The sequence below is a fragment of the Meleagris gallopavo genome, chromosome 10 (genome assembly GCF_905368555.1).
Source record: "Meleagris gallopavo chromosome 10, MGAL_WU_HG_1.1, whole genome shotgun sequence".
NCBI lineage: Eukaryota > Metazoa > Chordata > Aves > Galliformes > Phasianidae > Meleagris > Meleagris gallopavo.
In genome coordinates this window covers 28,993,859-29,008,495 of record NC_139413.1, presented here as the reverse complement: position 1 = coordinate 29,008,495, position 14,637 = coordinate 28,993,859, and the positions used below count along the sequence as shown (strand labels likewise).

The following is a 14,637-nucleotide window of genomic DNA, read 5'->3' as shown; positions in this document are numbered from 1 at the left end:
ACAAGTGTGGTCAGACTGTGACCATCCTCTCCTTTTGCTTATAAACAGAAGATGAGCCTAGTGGGAGGCGATCAGGAATTGCCAGGCCAGGTGTGCTGGAGGATATTAGGAGACTCGTGCTCCACCTCCATGCAGTGACCTGAGGTGGAGCTGGTGACACATTCAGGCTGCTGAGTGCTGTGGGTGCCTGAGCCCCAGTCACTCATAACCAGCCCGGTCCAGGTTGTGGGGAGCTGTGGGAAAACATGTGCCAAGCATGTAGTGAGAGGCGTTGGAGTTCTCAGAGTTTAGGAAATGTTTGCCAGATATGTGTTCTGGTGTTCGGAAGACAGGGAGTGGGACTGATGGAGATGGCTTATTGAGGCTAAGGAGTTCTGGGTGCTCCATTGGCTGCGGTGCTTTCACAGTGGTGGAGAGATGGGCAGCTCCACAAGCAGAGCCTGATCAAGTCAGCCTGATTCATTAGGAGGCAGTGTAAAGATAATAAATGATACTGGATACGCCTTCATACCAGCTAGCTCATGAGCTGATTGGGAAACTTTAGAGGAAGACATCTCTGTGTTAATTCTTTCATAAGTATCAGAGGAAAACTTAGGAAAGCTTACAAAAACTCAGAGCAATGCCTTTCAGTGAGCCTGGCTAAGCATGAAGACTATCTATCTCTAAATTCTCTTTTATTGTAAAGACCAAAGCAAGTCACAATTTATACTCAGGATGCACAGGAAATTCAGCTTGCTGAGAAAATGTGCAAGGAGGCTTTTATAACGCACCCAATAAAAACGTTCATATGAAAAGTGAGATAAATATAAACTTGAATCTAAGGTTGCAGGAGTATTTTTACTTCCACTTTTGAAGGTGGTCCAAGTATACTTCAGCAGAAGATAATGCTTTCCTATCTGCACCATGTCTATCCACGCTTGGCTAATGTAAAAAGCAAGCCAGTCGCAGGAATCGAGTAACAGCTGTTGTCAGGGGAAAACAGACACACAGAATTCTGAGCTGCTAATGTAACGTGAAACAGCAGTGGGTTGTGAACAGTGCTGTTGTGATAACAGCCACATGAAACCCTGCATGATCGTCTGCAGGGACGCAGAATGGAGTCCGTCTCTCTCGGCCCCAGGGGAGCGGGGCTGCAAGGTGAGACAACCCAAACAGCCACAGCCACGGGAGGTGAGCTCTGTGTCACGGGGCTTTCGTGCTCCCCTGATCCGTGAGCACACGTCCCTCCTGGCCTGGAAACCTCAGTGCTGCATCGGTCTGCAGGAAATGGCCTTGGTTTTGTTTGTCTGGTCTGCAGACAAGTTCTCAGTAAGTGTGATTTCTGAAGCCAGGAGGTGGAATTCACCTGTATGATTGACAACAAACAGTGATTTCTTGGGGGAAAAGGCTGAGGTGAAAGTGGATGGTAGTTAATGCCAGTCATGGAGATGGTTCTTAATGAAAGTAACCACTAATATTCAGGGAGGAGGAAATAGTGCTTAAAAGTGCTTTAAAAGGGATGCCTTGGGTCAGCCTGTTTTAGAGCAGCCCTTGGCTCCTAAGAAAGCACTGCTGGGGTTTGCAGCTGGGCAGGCTCTCAGCATTGTGCTGGGGAGCTGGTGAAAATTCTTTACAGAGAGAGTGGTGAGGAGCTGGAACAGCTGCCCAGAGAGGCTGTGGATGCCCCGTCCATCCCTGGAGGTGTTCAAGGCCAGGTTGATGGGGCCCTGGGTAGCCTGGGCTGGTATTAGATGTGGAGGATGGCAGACTTGCATGTGGCAGGGGGGTTGGAGCTTCATCATCCTTGAGGTCCCTTCCAACCCTGGCCATTCTGTGATTCTGTGAAACTCAGAGCAGTGCTGTGCTTGCTGCAGGGCTCCTGCTCCCCCTGGCTCCCCCCAGCACTGGTTGCTGGTTGTTAATGAGGGTGGCGACAAACCCAGAGCTGTCAATGGGCAGCCTGGGTAATAACCCTCCCACCTCTGTCACAGCCGGGGCTGAAAGCTGGTTTATGGCTCTTATTTGTAAAGCTCCTCATGAAAAGCAATTTCATAATATTAGAAGTATACGCAGTTTCTTTTTTTATCCAGACAGAATATAAAATGTAATCAGGACTGTTTAACCTGCAAAGCAGTGCTGATCCGTATTAAGTATATTTTTGCCTTTTGAGCACTTGGAATGTAATTGTGTAGCAGCACTGCATGCACTGTCCTGCTCTCATGAGAAGTGATGTGGGTCACTTAGCTGGGCGCTTGGAAGTGCTGCTGTGATCCCGGTGCTCTTGCATCATGGAAATCTAAGTGGCATATTTAAAATGTTTATATATGTAATATATATATGTACACATACAAAACAAAGTTCTGTGGCTCTGCTGAGTACGCCTTTAGAGGTGTGGAATTTGCAGTATCGGGACCTGATCCTCCTTCAAAGCCCTCCTTCCAGGAATTTCTGCAGTGACATTGGATGCTTCTCTTGCTGTTTATTTTCCCATTTCTGGTTCAAGTTCAAGGTGACATTTTATGGCATTCCTTCTAGCTGAAAGTTTTCTCTTCTGATTATGGATTTTTCTGGGTCTTTAATGAAGTAATTTTAAAATAATTTGCTTCTTGTGTCTGTTTCCCACTACTGTAATTCAACTTCTCCTCCCTTTAAGAAATAATGCCTTGATGGGTCTATACCGGTATTTATTTGCTAATTAGAGCCGCTCTGTCTGCTTGCATGGAAAGCATGATGTCAGGCAAAGGTTCCTAGGCAACAACCAATAATCACAATAGTCATTACTTCCCTTGTATCATCACTGCCACCAGGTCCAAACTTTTTCCTCCAGGTTTCCTCATTATATTTAAAGAATAATGATATTTCATTGCTGAAGGGAGGACAGCAGTTCTTCCCTTCCCTTCCCCTGGCGCAAGAGGCTCTCTGGGTGTTAAATGTGACCGTGTCCAGAGGGGATCCTCATGGCAGCTGCTTGTGTGGATTTTATCCCTTAATTGAGAATAGATGTAAAAGCTCCATGCAGAATCATGGAGACCAGAAAGGACCTCAGAAGATCATCAGCCCTACTAAAGCAGGCACCCTCCAGCAGGTTGCATGGGAAACATTCAGGTAGGTTTGAGTATCACCGACTCCATTTGGAGTCTCAATTTAGGAGGGTGTTAGGAAGGTACTCCTGGGCTACAAAGCTCATAACTCCTGGGGACTGATGAATGATTAAACAGCCTTATCAGAAACCAGAGGGGTTTCTAATAATGGGTACCCAGTGAGTTATAAGTCAAGATATTACTAAAGAACCTTTTTTTCCTCTTATAGGCAGTAAGTGAATGTAACCTGGTATTTCAGGGGAGAAGAGCAGCAGTAACAGCACAGGTAATACAGACCTCCTGCTGTGCACTGCGCTGGGCTCACAGCCTATGGCTGGGGCTGCTGGCACTGGGCTGTGAGCAGAGCTCCTGTGTGCCCTCCCTGACCTGGGCTCCAGCAATTCGTGCTTCATTAGATTAAATCCACTGGGGAAGCTGAAAGTTTCTGTTGTCGTTAACTCCCTGTTACCATTTATTCTCCAAATGTTTTGAAATGAAGGTGAAAACCAGCAAGTCATCTTCTGAAGCACAATCTGTTCCTGAATGTTTTAGGTTACATCTGCTGACTCAGCAAAACCACTGCTTTCCCTATAGGACTTACAATTCTTTTCAGCCTGCAGAGCAGGGGTGGATTCTCCTTTACGTACAGAGCCCCCTGTGCTCAGTCTTACTCCAATTCGTACAGAAAACTCTCCCTTATTTCCAAATGGCATGATTGAGCTGCAAGTTCCCATTAAGGAGCTGGCTCTCATCCACACTCGATCCTCGCCTGAAGCCCTGGTAGCACTTAACCCCAGAAGTTCAGCTCTTGGTTTGACCAGAGGGCAGAAAAACATCGCCCATGTTTTGAGCCCAGGTTCAATATTTATGTTTGTGATGAGCAAAAGAGCCTCAAAATGCTATTTGAAAATTGCTGACCTCCAACAGCCACTTCATGCCTTGCATCTGCATTTAGAATGGATTTCCTGAATCTAATTGCAGGTTCAACCAAATGCTGGTTCCCATTCGGGTGCTGGTCTTGAGAACAAGACCTTGGTCCTTTAAGGGGTGATAGGAAAAATAACTTCATATATAGTTTTTAAAAGAACTGTGTAACGTGCTCTTTAATCTGCCAATTTCCATTTTCATAAGTCTTTTCTCCACAGTTATTAAACATCTTTAAAATATAATTTAAAAAATGTAATAACCTTTGTCATCTGTTCTACAGCTTGCCTTCAGCCACTGCACTACTTGTGAGTACAGAATTTCAAATTAAATTTACTAATCTCATGGAGAAAGGACACTTTAGAAAATATTGCATTCACAGTTTATACTGCTGGAGCAAGCTAAGAACAACTAATTCTATCGAGTAACAAAATAAATTATGCATTCTCTCTCCTGCTTGAGCTAGAATATTTCACAAACCTATTCAGAAAGCTCCTCATGTAAAACCAATGGAAAATACCAATTAACCACAGGTTCCAGCTATGGATGAGGAGGGGCTGGTTGTGCTTATTTCTAAATAGCAGGACAGAGGCTAATTATTTCTGAGAAGGGGCTGTTGAGAGGGACAGGAGGAGATCTTCCACTCCTCAATGCGCGTTCCAGCTGGTCTGCTTGGTCTGTGCAGGCATGGCCCCATCCATAGGTCGTGATGCAAACACATAAGAAATGGAGGTATTAGCATTTATGTATGCCTTCACACATGTTAAGTTGACAGAAGAAATACGCCACAAGCAGGTGTGATTTTAAGACATTGCAATTGGAATGTACTGTGACCAAAAGAACCTATTCCCAAAATTCAAATTTTACATAATTCGAATGGCTCTGAAAGCAAGGTGCCAAACCAGAGGAGCTGAGCTCCTCAAATCGCAGTTCTTGTGGTTTCTTTTCCTGTTGCACAGATTCACTCTATGAAATGTGAAGAAATGTGTAAGCCTGCTGCGAAGCCCTGCTCTGCATGGGTCCTTCTGGCACCTTGCTGGGCTGGGGGCATGCTGGCTGTGGTGCCACCCTGAGCCTGTGCCCTTTGTTGTGGGGCTCTGGGGATGTGCCCTTCATTCCAAGTACTTGCTGTCAAGATCAGGGTGCTTTCCTGGGGACGTCCCCAAACCTCCCCTTAACCTCAGAAACATTCCCAAATGTTGCAGCAGGATACCCGTGAGGCTATGGCTCCTGGTGCAGACAGACTTATAGGATTTGCCAGCAGTGAAATCCTGATGCGTGGTGGCCAAAACGTTTAAAACATCTTACAGCCATTGAGAGAAGTGCAGGAAATGGGTTTGAGACCATAAGTGACATCTCCCTTCGTCCTTGCTTTCGTCTCCGCACACCAGTGTCACTTTGCCTCTCAGAGTTGATGCTCGTAACCCATGTGGTCCTGCTGACCCAGAGCGCTCAGCTCCCAGTGCACCCTTTCCAAGTCGGATTCTCAAGCTGGGATAGTGCTTTGAGATGACATCAAATCCACCCAGGAATACATGGGAGGCATTTATTTTTGCCATGATATCATTTAACAAAAATCAAAATCATGCGTATACATCTTTTCCATGTGGCAGGAAAAAAAAAAAAAAAAAGAAGCCCCCACTGCTTTGAAGAGCTTTTTATAAGAATGAAGTCAGAAAACACAATCCAGCATGGGAAGTCTTCCCTGATGTTGTTCTCACAACTCTTTGATGTGGCTGTCTTTCTGTCCATGCTTTGAGTGGGGGGCTTGGAAACCAGGCAGAAATAAATGAGTAGGAATCAGCACGCTGCAAACAGTGCTTTGCTTTGTCTTCCCATTCAGCCTCCACCTGTCTGGCCTCTGGAGCTGACCTTTATTTAATTGGGACAAGGCTGGAAGGATCATTAGAAAGCATTAGGTTCCCGTGTCTCTTCCCTGTGCCTATTTGTGAAGAAGGCACTGTCCATCTGCAGGGCACATCCCTATTTTGGCCCGGTGGCTGCTGCCTCCCGCCAAGGCTCTGACTGATGCTTCAGAAGAAGGGGAAATAAAATTCTCACACACCCAGAAAATTGAGCAGTGTTGCTCACCGAGGTGGCATTTGGAAGCGTAATCTTCAGGTACTCTATTTTGAATGAAGAGATTTGTAAGAGGCAATTTCCTCACTCCTAGCCCTGTCCTGCAAGCCACCTCACTGAGCTGGGAGAGGCAGAGCTTGTTAATGGAAGGAGGAGAAACTGTACATCAAACGGGTGCTAAGTGCAAGTGAGCAGCTTTTGGGACAAACAGTGCATTGCTGGGTATAAATGTGGCTCTCATTTGTGTGCCAGTGATGATGCACGGTGAGCGTATCACAGGTGTGTGTGCTTCACGCCGTCAGGGCACAGGAGGAGGGCAGCTTTCACAATCAGCCTCCTTTATGTTCCCCTATGGCGGCCTCAGTTCTCACAGAATAGGGTTTTTTGCAGAAAAGGTGCTTGAAAAAATACTCTTTAATGAAATGCTTTGGGGTATGTAATCAGAATTTTTTAATGATTCATGTCATAAGTGCAAAGAATTTTGGCTAAAGTGAAAGGTAAGATTTTTTTAATCATCAACATGCTCATTATTCACTTCCCACTCTAAGCCAAGACAAGAAAAACAGCAGCTTTCTGATGAAAAGGAGAGAGATCCATCAGGTCCCACTCACTTTTCATGAACTAAGAACTGATGTCAGTGACTGTCAGATTCAAGTGATTTTCTCCATAAATCTCCTCTTTACTTGCAAAAAGGAATCATTGTTCCCTAACACTGCACAAGCTTTTTGTTCAGGTTTGCTGTGTATAAAATTTAATGAGAACAGGCACAGAACACATCAAGAGCTGAGCATGTGTCAGTTAGGAAATGTGTGTGTTTGAAAACCTTTTCCTATAATTATCTACATTTCCACTTACCTACTCAGGGCTGATGAGGGGAAGGGGGCTGGGCATCTCCTGGAAACAATGAAAATGACAGCACGAAGTGCCTGGCTGCAGGAACTGTCAGCACATGGGAAAATAAGTGGAACTGGAAGGAGCTAAGACAGCTCCTAAATCAATTGTCCCCACAGCAGTGTTATTTTTTCGGTCTGAAGTTTCGGGGTACTGTTTCTTGACTGACTGCTGCTGCTGACTGCACTAATTGTGATCATCTATTTTGCTCCCTGTTTGCTGTGCCCATCTGTCGTACCCGCTTGCACTCTGACCCCATCCCAGGGACACCGCAGTCTATCTTCCCGTCACTGTGCGTGATGCGAGTGTGGTGGGCGGGCGCGTGGGTTGGGACAGTGGGCTGGGACATTGGGCTGGGACATCGGGCGGGATGCCTGGCTGGAATGCTGGACTGGGGTGCTGGGCTGGGATGTTAGGCTGGGACACAGGGCTGGGACGCTGCTGTCTAGAATGTTGGGCTGGGTGTAAAAGAAAAGAGGTGTATCAGGCAAGGAGAGGCTGAGCAGCTGGGAGCTCTTCTTGGTGGCCATAGCTAAAACAAGGAGCACAATGAAAGGTTAGCTGGCAAATGCTCACACGGGAGTTCTTGAAGGCTTGGTGTTCTTGTTGTATGGATCGTACAAGTATAAAATTCAGCTTTTGTTATGCTGTGATTCATCTTCCTTACTTTTATTTGTGAATGCTCTTACAAAAACGTCAAGATTCCTCTATCTTCTTAAAAGACAGAAAGCAATCAGAAAGCAAAGAGAACGAGCAAAAGGAGGTACTGTAATTTTTAAACGATGTTTGAAGCAATTAGAAGTTCTTCTAGCTTCTTGATTCTACATGAGCCTTTTCCAAGGAAGTCATTGGGAACAAAAAGTCACCTTTCGGTTGCTTTCTTGATCTCCACAGACGCCCATTTGTTGTTCACCTTGAAGTGGTTTTTGAAATGTATACCAGTATTGTGTTTTAAGCACAGCAGTGAATTAATAAAAAGAGAAGGAGGTCGTGCCCATAATTTGTGTTTGGCATTAAAGGACTTGCAGCTTGTCAATAGCATTTGAAATATTTCTTTCCAATCTATTAAGGTATTTAATTTAATGTTAACCTTAAACAGTCAGGGTTGGTAGTCGCCACCAACAGTAAATTAATACTGCTGTTTTGCGACTCATTAATTGCTATGGCGGAATTGAAACAGTAGCTCAATAAAGTCAAATTTTGATTTTCACATTTCCCAGGCAGGTTATGAAGCCGCGTGAAATCTTTTGCAATTAGAACAGAGTGATCTTTCTGAAGCGCCCCGCACTATGCAAAGCACAACTGGCCTTGTTCTCAGCTCTCTGATTTACCGTACTTCATTTATCGAAGTGTGTACATCAGAGCAGAGGTAATTTCCCATAACACGAACAGGGTGCGAGTACAATGAAGCCTAGATGGTAAATAATTGCAACCTTTTTGAGACGCTTTTGTGCGGTGACGTTTTATTGATGTTTCTTCATCATCACTCTCAGCCAACTACAAGAAAAATAAAAGAGGTGACCAAACGCCTGGGAAACCATTTCAGAAAGATTATCTGAGCATTTCTGCCTTCCATGAATTTGACAGAGTGGCAAATGTGTGAGGGATTTCTGCTTCCGAAGGGAAGGCATCGTAGTAAATGATGCAAATTGGCAGGATTACAGAATATAATGAATCCAAAGAAGATTTTAAAATATAATTGGAAAGGGTGTCAAAGAAAAAAAAACTTGTTAGTCTGTTTTATCTGTTAGTGGGACTTGAGCTTACATCCTATTAAGAATTTTAGCCGTGCCAGAGAAAAAGAATTGAAATGTAGCGCCGACACTTGTGAGCACTATTACTGAACAATAAACTGTGCAGGGGTGACTGCAGAAGATTTGTCACGGGTTTTTCATTGTTCTTTAACTCCTAAGGGAAGAGAAAATCTGTTTCTTAGAATTTTTTTCTCTGCATTTTGACTTCTGCATTTCCTTATGCTAATCAGACTTGCGTGATGTGAAGTATGATTATGGAGAGTGAATTACCGCTTTAAGCCACTCCGTCTCTCGCCTGCAGGAAGCAGTGCTAACGAGCAGCACCGCACGGCCTGGCAATGAAAGTGGCACAGCCTGCAGCCCCTGCCCCACTGCTCTGTGCTCACCCACACAAAGTGCCCCTTCCCTCTGCAATCTTCCTTCTTGCGTCACCAGAAAAGTGCACCATCATTCCCTCTCCTCCTCCTTTTTCCCAGCACCCACCCTAAAACTGTATAGAAAACCTGTCCAGAAAACAGTCGATGCCTCCTAGGAAAGTGAATAAAGACACGGGGAGCCCCAGGCTGAAGCTCTGCGTGCAGCAAAGGTGGATCTGTGCCCTGAGAGCACATCAATGGTGTCACCATGTCACTGTGACTAGGGTGACAAGGCGTGATGTTCTTCGTGCCAATGCAGCCATTTGGGGTAAAGAAACTGTGGATGAGGGTGGCCTTCAAAAACATTGCTTGAAATGTTGTTGTGCTCTCAGCTTTGGACAAACAGGTGTGGTGTGCTGCAGGCAGGCTCTGCAGCGCCCTGCCAGCTGGAACCCAGCTACAACCGGGGCTGTGCTGAACACCTGGAGGGCTTCAAGTCATTCTGCTGAAATCAGGAAGTATCGTGGAAAAGGGCGACGTCAGTGGGAGTACAGAAGGTGCTTAAATAATAACATGAAAATGAAGGTGAAAAAGCGCATCTTGGAGAATTGTATACTGAATCACTCACGCAGTGAGTGCTGCTTCTTGCAGCACAGAACATTTTAACCGGTTAACATGCTCCAGAGATTCCTTTAAAAGTTATTCTTTAGCTCAGGCCAGGCCTGGGATCTTGTCAGAGAAGACAAACACACAATTTTTTATGGATAATATTGTTATAGAGTCTGCTATGACAGAGCAGCAAAGCTGGATGGTAGCTCATACAGGGCTCAATGTACACCTGTTGATGCTAGCAGCTACTCTGAACACAAAGCTGGACGCCCTTTTCCCAGCAGGTTTGGAAATAGGGTTTGCAGTCTGTAAGAACAGGTTGGTTGGCTCCTGTCATGCCCACTGTTTCTCCCAGCACAGACCCAATAACAAGGGAAAGGCCAGAATGGTTGCACTATTCCCTCCTTGGCCTTGGAGGAGCTGCCTGAAGCTCCTTTCTGATGCTCATAGGAAAATACAACTCTGAAAAGAAAAAGTGAGACCTGTCATCAGACCAAACTATTTCATAAGACTTGAATCTATTCTCACTGTTGTTTGCCAAGGGCAGGAACCTTGCCCATGGTCCTGAGGCTGCTGCTATGTGACAGCTGTGCCTGGCACCTCATGGGCATCAGGAAAAGCCCAGGTGAGACCAGCACGAGTTTCACTGGGAATAAAAACGAAAATGAGATAAACCTTTAAAACAGTGAAGCGAGAGGAAACCGATGGTCAGCGAGCCGGCAGAAGCTTTGACTTGTAGGGATCTTTACCCCAGTCATTTGCAATAGTTGAGATGGTGAGTGTGAATTAGTTTGTAGGCCTGTAAAAATTAACTGTCTCAGAAAATAAAAATGCCATGTACTTAATAGAGAAAACTCTGAACAGGGAGATGATGGTACTGTGATGCTGCCTTAGCAGCAGCTGATGCCATTGCAATCCAATGTTATTGGACCATTGTATCTGTTTAATGAATGGATGCATTAGTTGCCTATCAGGCTATTTTGGAAATATTCTAGACATAATTCCTGACAGAATTGCCATAATTATTGCTTTTGTCGTGCGTTCGTTTGTTCGTAATTCTGCTCACTGTATGTAATTCCGGTTCCTTTCCAGCACAAATCTTGGAAAGAGTGGAAAGAGAGAACACAGGATGTTGGAAAACTCTCTGCAGCGTTTCTGTCATGTTGTGTGGGGAGAAGCAAAGACGGGCATAGCAAGAAGGAAGATCTGGATGATGTTCATCAGCTTTGGGCAACATCAAACCTTTCAATGAGCACAAGTCTTCAAATGACATCGAGTGAGAAACAAGCATTTGGTCCATGTAAATAGATCAACATCACAAAAGTCTTCATGAAGAAACGAGGGTAAGAGAAGTGTAGAAAGAGGTGGAACTGGCTGAGGGTGGTGACGGTGAACATGAATGTAGCGGGAGGAAAGCAGCTCTCAAGGCAGTGACAGCGGTGTTTGTGGGGCTGGAGACAATGAATCACGGTGGGATGATGAAGAATCTTCCAATCGGTGCCGCAATGCTGTTCTGCACCCACTGGGGCAGGGGAGCGCAGGGAAAATTTGGGCTTCGTGGGGGCAATTTGTTCCCTTGTGTTGAACCCTTAATTCCAACAAGAAAACACATATGCTGTAATACCAAAAGAAACTTGTATCAAAGTATAATTATTTCACTTTTTCTTAAATGGTTGGGTTGCAAATAGGCCCAGGCCTATTATTCCTGCTGAAGAGGTTGGAAAAATTAATGCCTTAAAGCCAACTTTAACTTCAGTGCATAATATGCAAAAGCAATATGTAAATGAGTATGTAAATTGCTTAAGTGAAAAAGGTAACAATATAAAGTTAAATTTGACCTGGCTGTCATTTGTTATGAGTGACGGGTAACATTATTAATACACCATCAAATTTAAATGGTAGTAATATTTATTCATTGTGTCTTTACTTCTGAACCACCTACTACACCAGGTCTTTAGCTCTGAATTATCTAAGACTGTAATCATTTCTACAGAGCACGGTAAACCGCTCGGACTGTAATTAGTGTTGTAACTGCTGCCTTGGAAAAGTGACAGCAATAAGCACTGTTGCTGTTTTTAAAGCAGATCAGGAAAAATGATCTGATCTACTGCAATCAGTTCTGCTCTCAGTGATTTCTGAGTACCTTACGAATCAGAAAATAATTCCAAGTATGCTGTCACGTATTCTGCTGTAGGGCTTGTTAGCCACAGGGAGCTCCTGGTGCTGTCCCCACATGGGGCTCAGCCGGGGCAGCAGGTTGGCTTTGGGTTCAAACCAGTCGCTCACTGCCGACTGCCTTCTCACTTCCCCTCCTGCACAGCAGCAAGGCTCGGTAAGCTATCGTGGATGGAAGTATGCTGCTTATGCACAGAACAATGAGCAGCAGATGCCCATTGATAATGGTAGTGTTGGTGCACAGGCTGCGTTGGAAATGTTTCTCGAGTTGCTGAAGATGCAGAAAAACGTGTATTTCTTATTTGAATGAGTTTTACCTTTTTATCTAGAGACGGTGTAGAGCTGAGGAGTCTCTCAAAAATGCCAAGAGCCCGAGCAGCACCATAAATAGAATCCTGAATCAAATGTAAATTAAGCTTTCTGCTGCAGTTCTGCAATAATCCATCCAAAGAGGAGCAGAAGCTAAAAACTATAATAACAATGGGATAAATTATACAGTCCCACGATTTTCCTAGCGCTGTTGTTAGCATAACACTAGATTGATGTTGTACCTACTTTTATTTTTTTTGCTGCTGGAACAGTCTTTGTCAAAGCAAGGAGGCATATGGTTTTTATTATCTAATGTATTTTGTGCAGTATGTGGAATGCTGCATTCATCTGACCTTTTCAGAATTTTTCATTTCCTTGGGCTGGTCACCCTGGTCCTTTGCAACAGGTTGGACTCCTCTTTTAATAGGAAAAGGAGGAGAGCAATGGTCAACCATTCAAAATACTGAATATTAAAAAGGTCAACAGAGTGTGGCACAGCAATGAGAAAATGAGACAATGCAATGCCAGATACCTCACTGCAGTAACAAAAATTGTTGCAAGAAGAGAAAATGTCACAACACAAATCTATTTTTGGGGAGGGATGGGGCCTGGTGTGCATCTGTCCTCCCTGCGCAGTTACAGCCACGTTTGTGCAGGCTGCACAAAATCTTGGGCAAAATGAGGTCGCTGGTGTGCCAGCCAAAGATATTTCCTAGTGATCAAGATACAGTTGTGCAAATTATGCTGGGAAACATGGGAAATATACAAGTTCTGGATTGTTTTGCATTTCCTTTTCTTTGTGCACTGTCTTAAGAATGACTGTTTCCCGGAGCTCAGAGGCAAACCTGTTTAATGGCTTGTCCTGTTCCTGCTTTCAGGAATATGCCCACTACAAGCAGCTCCATGGAGGTCCTTGTCCTGGTCCTGCCTTCTGAACATGGGCCCATAGAGCCCACTGATGGAGGAGGTGACCACCTCCTCCGGAATGATCCGGGCAATGTACCTTCTTGACCGCACCTGATGGACACGTGGTATTCTTCAGCAGGCTGCTTTCCTTGATTGGAATTATTTTTCTCTGTATTAATATTCACCAGGTTTTCATTTTCCATTTACAACATTTGAGAACCAAGGTGGCGTTTATAAAAATCCACTTGTAAAATTTGTCAGGCTGATTGTAAATGCACAAACAGGGTTTTTTACGTGTTTCCAGAGAGAAGTGCTATGGTAACTATTTATTTTGCCTTGGAAGGATAAGTCAGTATGTGATAAACATAGATCTGAGGTGCCTGTCTGGCTGCACCCTCACTTGCAAATGGAAGCCCATGGCTACAAGGGATTGCTATTTTGAAAATCCAAGCCCCAGAATTAACATAAATAAGCTACAATTGAAAATGAGATTTCTTCCCACCTGAGGCAGGAAGAATTAACTTGCAGGAATCCTATGTAGCAACAAAGGCACTTCTCCTTTGTGTTCTCAGAGAAAGAAACAGCATCACAAATAAGTTAGATAAAGACATCCCAGCCAGTGTGGTTTTATTACAACGTAATGGGATTGCACTGTAGGGCTACGACAGACCCAGCACTTCTTCAAGTGCGCTTTAAGCTTGGCTGCTTATATTTCCACTCGGGCAGTTATAGCTTCCAGACATCCTTGATGGAGGTCATATCTTGTCATCATTTGCATGCACAACTCCTACCGTCACCAGTGAGGCCTGAGTAAAATGGAATGGCACGAGCAGCCCCAAATTTGGCCTAACAACTTGGCAAACCGGCGTAATCACAGCTCAGTTCATGCTTCTGAGCAAGTGCCATATGCAGCTGCCTCTTAAAAGCAAACAAAAAATCCCAGCAGCACGAGGTGCCTCCTGTTCCCACCTCTGGAGCAAACCTGCTGGCGTGAGCCCAGCCCGAGCAGCAAGTGGTGCTAACAGCATGCTTTGGTAATGCTGGGCACACAGAGTGACTTGGCAGGTGGTAAGATCAAAATCATCAGCAGAAGAGCTGCTAAAAGCATCCCAGCTGCCCAAGGCCACTCTTACTGGGAACCGTGACAGAGCTGCACTGGGTGTTGTATGAAAGTTGGATGTGAAGGGCTCTTCCTCGTGACTTCAAGAAGTAAAACGGTAACCAGGTGGTTAGGAAAAGACCAGATTAAGTTTGAAACGTGCCTGCCCTCACTTGTGTGGAAGACAGCCTGGACCAGGCCCATACGCCCTGCCTTTAGGGACTGAAGGACCACATGGCACTGGTGGAGACCAACCAGAGCTGGCAGAGCTCAGGGTCAGTGCTGTGGGATGTTTCAGGAACAGCATTCCCCAAACTGCTGAGTGCAGCAGTGTTAATTCTCCTTGCTATTCTAGCCTGCATTAGTGGGTCTTTAGGTGCTTTTACATTGAGTGCACTTAGCAGTGGCTGTAGGTTCTCCAGCACAGCACTGATAACAGCCGTACAATCCCCAAAGCATTACAACAGCAATCAAAA

The 14,637-nt window shown here is 44.9% G+C and overlaps 1 long non-coding RNA gene across 1 annotated transcript; it reads left to right on the top strand.

Moving 5' to 3' along the window:
* Positions 1-1,004: 1,004 nt before the first annotated feature.
* LOC104912411 (uncharacterized) lies at positions 1,005-13,354 on the top strand. Its single transcript, XR_794655.3, has 3 exons — positions 1,005-1,137; positions 10,765-11,015; positions 13,035-13,354. It is a non-coding gene; the product is annotated as an uncharacterized LOC104912411 (long non-coding RNA).
* Positions 13,355-14,637: the final 1,283 nt, after the last annotated feature.